Here is a 6,909-nt window from a genome sequence, read left to right as displayed (position 1 = left end):
CTGCGGACTGGTGAAACCTTCCAAGTCGTGGCGGAGGCACTGGCTGAAAATCGTGGGGCTGTCTCTGTAGCCTTGAGGAAGTCGTTGCCAGACATAACTTTGTCCCTCCCAGGTGAAACCAAAGAGATACTGAGAGTCTGGGTGCACAGGAATGCTGAAAAAAGCTGATTTTAAGTCAATAACAGTGAACCACTCAGCATCCCAGGGGATTTGGCTGATGATAGTAGCTGGGTCAGGAACTACTGCATGAAGAGGGACCACATACTGATTAACAACTCGTAGATCCTGTACAAAGCGCCAACGAACAGGGTCTCCGTCCTTTTTAGGAGGCTTTTTAACAGGCAGTATAGGGGTGTTACAGGGAGTGCGCTGAGGGCGGACTAGCTTTTGTGCAATGAATCCCTCGATAATGGGGCGGATGCCCTCCCGGGCTTCCAGCGACAGGGGGTATTGAGGGACTGACGGGGGGGTTAAGGAAGGCTTCACCTGAATCCTTACGGGCTCTGCCGAAAGGAGCAGGCCAACATCAGTGTCAGAAATTCCCCAGAGGGTTGGAGGCAAGTCAGTGAGGTCAGGGGAGAGAGAGGGGGGTGTTTCCCAATTACCCTGAGTAGGGGCCGAATCTCCTAACACTGTCATCAATAATCCTACCCCTTCAGGAGTGCAGGTTAAAGTAGCCTCAAGCTTACAGAGTAAATCCCGGCCCATCAAAGGGATCAGACAAGCTGGGGAAAAAAGAAAACGGTGAGGAAAACATTTATCAGCATAAATAACATTCAAAGGCAAAGTGAGTCCCAGAGACTGTGGGTTGCCCTCCACCCCAGTCGCAGTTTTAATCTCAGAGGATAGCCAGGGAGAGGGGGCATGATTTAAAAGAGAGAAAGTAGCCCCAGTATCAATGAGGAAAGAGACAGGCAGTCCCTGGACTGAAAGGGTTAAACGAGGCTCTTTGCTGGGAGGGGAGAAAGTGAGAAAGGAGCCGGCTAAAGACATTAAGGAAATAAGACCATCACATTGTTTGCCTTCGCCCCCGGGGTACCGTCATTGAGGAGGCTGAGTTTGCTGCGGCTGCTGCTGTTTCCCGTAGTTGATCCAGGCCTGGGGAATGGGCTGAGCTGGTGGTGCAGGGGTGTATTCCTCACTTGTGTAAGCATCTGCGGATGCACCCAGACCCTCTGGGCGTCCCCAGGGGCATTCACGTTTAAAGTGACCGGGCTGTCCGCACTGAAAACAATTTCCTGATGGCTGGGGTCGCCAGGACCCTCTTCCCTGAGCACCCTGGAATCCCCTGCCACGGCCATGGCCTTTGCCTCGAACACCGCCGTGAAAAGCTAAAGCCATCAGCTTATATTCTTCCTTTTTGTCTTTCTTTTTACTACTTTCCCTTTCTTTCTCCCAGGCAAAATCAGCTACGTCCAACACTGAAGTGACTGACTCACCTCCCCAACCAGGGCGAAACTTTAAGAAGTAATCCCTTACAGGGGGCACCGACTGATTCACAAAAAACTAAATAAGAGTAGGGTGGTCTGCTTCTCTCTCGGGATCCATCTGAGTGAACATTCGGGCCCCCTCCAATAGCCTTGACCAGAACTTTCTGGGCGGCTCATCAGATTCCTGCCGAATCTGCATGAACTTAGCCTGATTAGGCGAGCGGCAAGCCATTTCCTTGAGTCTCTCTAACAATCGCTCTCGATCTGTTCGCAGCTGAGTCAGCCTTGGCTGAGTCCAGTCTAGGGGATTCCAGCCAGTGGCCAGATCCCGCCTATCCATCCAAGTAAGATTAACTGCATTGCTATCTCCCCATGTCCTTTCTGCCATCCACAATCTACTACGTTCCTCTCCGGTCAAAACTCTACTTAACAACTGATCCACATCCGTATAAGTAGGATTATAACTTAAAAACAATCTTTCTAGAAGTTCTATGATCTTTCGGGGATTTTCCCCAAAAGACCCTGACAACCGTCCCCACTCTTTCAAATCCCATTCTAGCCATCCTTTATATTCCACAATATTAGCATGTTGTAACCGTCCATCATTGCCCATATAAGGTTGATCGTGCACCTGTAAAGGCATCTCTCTGACTATACTTTTATTACTCGCAAGAGATTTGACGGGGACATCCTCTGGGCTATCCTCGGGGGGGGGCATGCACCCTGCTGTATCTGCTTGGACATTAGCCTAGTAACTACTCCTCCCGAGGTTTGCCCCTTCATTTCCTCCTCATCCTTCTGCAGAAATTCCAATTTGGGATCCTGCAGATTCCCCTCTGCTACATGGAGAGAGTCCCCCTGCGGAGGAATAGGGGCAGGTGCAGAGGGGACCAGCTGACGCGTCAAAACACGCCGTGGTCTACACCCTTCATCGAAATAACCTGGAGGGGGTTCACTCTCGGGAGAGTACCTGACTGCCATAATTTTTAAAGATTTCCACAGCTCTGCTGCTGTGTCCCAACAAAACCAGTAACATAACTGTCCCGGATGGTCTTTTTCGATCTGGCTCTTTACTCCTCTTAAGGCAGCCTGTTCGAAAGAGCCATATGAAGGCCACCTCATCTCCGGGTCGGCCAATACCGCGGTATACCCAGTCCAATTCCTTACACATAGTGTGTACAACTTCTTCCTAGACATTCCTGTCTGTACTGGGAGTTTCCCTTCGTTCCATAACTTATTTACAATCCCCAACGGACTCTCAAGAGGCACGCTAGTCCCTTGACCCATGGTGTCTGACAGGAGCCCTCCAACTGGTGTTTACCCTGCTGTCCAATACACGACCCCTCAATATTGAATTGGCTGGGAGAAATCTCCTGTGGCGCCTTGCCAATTCATATATGAGTGGTCTGACCACTGGACAGAGGTACCGCACCAGAAGGAATCCCGGACGAGCCCCCAAATTGTTAGGTAAATAAAGCAAGTCCTCACTCACCTCTCCAGCACCCGAGTTCGTGCGGAGTTGGTATGGGGCACACAATTCTGTCAGAGACCAGACACCAATGCGTTGATCAACGGGCTCACACTATCCTTAGCTCTAAAAGCTTTAGATTAAGTGTGGCCCCTTTATTAGGGGTGAGCATCAATATTTATACACAGAAGTAAACAAAGTGATTAACAAAAGATAATGGTCATGCATAATCAATCAAGATTTTACAGGAAAAGCAAGTTAACAAGTAAATGCATAGAGATAAAGGCTAATGGCTACTTGAGAAAGGGGGTGTCATGAGTAGTTTGCAGGTCAGTGTTTTGTTCAAAAGGGTTCAGGAAGGATTATCCAGAGACAGCCAGTCTGGGTGTGTTTTGGCTCCCCAAAGTTCACCAAAAGTTTAGACCCAACAGTCCCATCTGACCTTAAGTCTATGAATCTATGAATTCAGGACAAATTGCTTACAGCAGGGCAGTTACAGCCCAAGGCTGGGTTTCCTTTACTATTAAGGCAAACCAAACCAGCCAAACAGAGAGGACTTTGGTGTCACTCCACTGGCTATCCATAAGTCATACATGCAATTCCTGTAGACACTCCAGTTTCCCAGTATCACCACCAGCACCGCTCTTTATGAGGATAACTGGTTATGAAAACCAATACCCCAGTAAAAGAAAAAAGATTCTTCTGATCTCAAAGGACCAAGCCCCTGACCCAGGTCAATATACAAGTCAGTTCTTACCCACAAATCACACTGTTGCTAATCCTTTAGAATCTAAAAGCTAAAGGTTTCGTCATAAAAAGAAAGAAATATAGATGAGAGTTAAATTGGTTAAATGGAATCAATTACATACAGTAATGGAAAAGTTCTTGGTTCAGACTTGTAGCAGTGATGAAGTAAACTGCAGGTTCAAATCAAGTCTCTGGAGTACATCCACAGCTGGGATGGATCATTAAGTCCTTTGTTCAGAGCTTCAGTTTGTAGCAAAGTTCCTCCAGAGTTCAGAAGCAGGATTGAAGACAAGATGGAGGAGATGCAGCTGCCTTTTATATCCTCTGCCATGTGGAAGGACACCCCTTTGTTCTTTACTGTGGAAAATCACAGCAGCAAAATGGAGTTTGGAGTCACATAGGCAAGTCACATGTCCATGTATGACTCAGTTCTTTACAGGGAGAGCTGCCATTGCTCACACGCTATCTTGAAAGTCCCAGGAAGACTTCTTATGTGGATTGGAGTCTCTCAAGGTCCATTGTTGATTAAGTGTTTCTTGATTGGGCACTTAATCTTCAAATTCCTTTCTCAAGAACCTGACCAAATGCTTCACTAATGCTACTTAGAATCAAACACATTGAGATACAAGTACATAGCCAGTGTTCTTAACCTCAGCTACAAATTGATACACAAATACAGATAGCATAATCATAACCAGCAGATCATAAGCTTTCCATAGACAGCTTACTGGATCTCCTTTTTACAAGATTTGGTGCAACTATAAGACCCTGATTTCAACAATGATCTATACGCACAGTTCATGTCAATAAAGTCACACCATCCCCATACACTCCCATCTGTCTATCTATGTACAGCCGTCTATCCATTCCCATACACTCCCATCTGTCTATCTACATACAGGCCCCCAAAGGGAGGACTTAATATCGCCCCCAAAGAATGTCGGATTGTTGTAATTATATGTTCCAAAAAAATGGCAAGTTTCTCCACCTTCGAAGCAGTTTGTGTAGGAAATGTTTAGTTGCTTAGACAGCAAATGAGACTATTTATCTTCTTTCTTGAAACCCCTTACTGTTAAATCCAATAAACCTGCAAGCTGCAATCTAAGATCTGGAACACTTGGTCATATTTGGGGAAGTACTAAAATAATTACCCTTCGCCTTCCATTTCTAGACATACCAGACTCTCTCATATCACAGGAGCATTTACCTTTCTGATCTTGTTCCAATGTTGGGGATATAAATCTGCAAACTTACCCCAGAATGATTTTGTACGGAGTTCATTTAATTCAGTGAATGAAAAACGGAATACAAATCAAACAATAACCCCGAAGTCTCATTTTGCATTTCCTTCTCTTCTGCTGGAGCGAATGCAGGGATAAAAAGGTCTCTCTTTGGCTAGCATCAGTGATGCTTTCGAATAGCCCAGCTCCAATCTTCAGCAGGGTTCGGTTTCTTTCATTCACTCCCAAGTTTATGGACAGTTCTTTGCTGTTATATAGATTTTTTCCCTTCTTCTTCCAAAACAACCTTTCGAACTTGTTGGGCGTCTTCAGCAACAGCATCTAGGAATCTATGCAGCACGAAGCTGGTGGCACTATAAGAAATTCCACCAGCTGTGAGGGCACATAACACGGGTAGGACTTTCCCGCAATACTCACTAAAATCTGCTACCAACATCCAACTCTCAGTCATGACCTGCAATTTAGTTCCCATTGAAGAAGATAATAAAGCACTCATTGACTTCAAATTGAGCAGGACCGGGCTCTGGCTCAGTAATTCCCGCACATATTTGACTGTTAGATCTTTGGCCAGTGGGGTTTTTATCATGGCTTTCAGGTCGTTAACAGATTTTCCAGAGAGCTGAGTGAGTTTTGCAAGAGAGTCGTCCTCCAGGCCGAAGCTCTTGGAATAGTCATGCATGCATTTCAGAAAGATGGGAACATTAAAAGCAAGACAGAGACTTTTGCTATAAGAACCAGGAATCGCAGCCATGCCTCTGGAGGCAGCTCCTGACAGGAGGGCTAATTTCCATATCTGCTGATTTAGGGCTTCCTTCTTCTTTTATAAGGTCTGTGGAGAAATATTCGGCAGGCTGAGCAGGAAAGTGTATCTCTTGTGACTGAGAAGTTCATGTTCCAAAGTGTCCACCAGGTCATGGAAATCGTATTTCTCTAGATCAAAGCTGGAGAGAAGGAAAACCTTAGGAGAGATCATCCCTTCTGCTTCAAGGTGCTGTATGCAATTCTCTTTAATCGCCTCCAAGATTTCCTCCTCCTTGTAGGTGGAGGGTCGTTGCTTCTTGGCATTATACAAGTCAGCATCTACTTTGGAGCACACAAAGTAAAACTTCTTTCCCATTCCCCGAATCTCCCTCGCAAGCTTAGCATGTCTGGATTTGAAACGCTCAGAAGAATGATGAAGAAATCATAGCTGTCAAAGTTTACTTTTTCAGGATATTAGTCTATCTGCAAATCTGGTGTTTCAACTCCTGGCATGTTCCAGAATGTTACTTTGGGGTATGTGGGGTGTGGATAAGGAGTTGGCTTCCTTGTTGTTTCTGTCTCCCCAGTCGCAGCCGCGTTTTCATCCTCGTGTCCCACACCCCGGATGGCATTGATGAAGAATGATTTTCCAGCACCTGTCTCTCCTGTGATCGCAATATTTAGTGTGGCATTTTCAAATGACTCCAATTCCTCCTTCACTTTGCAAGCTGCTTCTGATGGGTCTTCAGTTTCTAAATGAGCCAGGAGGTTTCTGTAGCTCTGTAAACACATCTCGACAACTTCCTTTTGGTATGAGTCCAGATCTGTGGCCATCATGAAATTTGTGAGAGCTGCCATCTGCTGCAGAAAAGAAAGGGAATATTTCAGTTATTGTTTGTTTTAAAAAGGCAGGATAAGAAAACCCCAGATGGTGTAAGAATCCACAAATATAGGCCCAATTCACCATTGTTCTGCATCTTGTAATCTTGTATTGCGCAAATAAATGCAACGTGTGTATAAAATGGTATGGAATTAAAATGGCAGTGTTTTATACCCCCATAGCATGCACTTTGCAATGGTGAATTAGGCCCTGATTTGTTTGGGGAACAGGTTTATTTCAACCACCTCAGTCTGTCTCTAGATGACCAAAAAAGTGCTTTTTAAATTGAGTTATCCAATACTATGCTCACAGAGAAGTTAGGAGAAAAAAAAACAGATACTCTTGCTTAGAATCCAAAGCCCTAACACACAAGAACTCAAAACAGCAAGAGACAAAGCAGGC

General features: G+C 45.4%; 1 pseudogene; it reads right to left on the bottom strand.

The window, feature by feature from the left end:
• Positions 1-5,136: 5,136 nt before the first annotated feature.
• Positions 5,137-6,461, bottom strand: LOC115638056 (annotated as a pseudogene).
• Positions 6,462-6,909: the final 448 nt, after the last annotated feature.

This window comes from Gopherus evgoodei, chromosome 21 (assembly GCF_007399415.2).
Source record: "Gopherus evgoodei ecotype Sinaloan lineage chromosome 21, rGopEvg1_v1.p, whole genome shotgun sequence".
NCBI classification, from domain to species: domain Eukaryota; kingdom Metazoa; phylum Chordata; order Testudines; family Testudinidae; genus Gopherus; species Gopherus evgoodei.
Note: the sequence above shows the minus strand (reverse complement) of the source record. Positions and strands in the feature narration are given on the sequence as shown.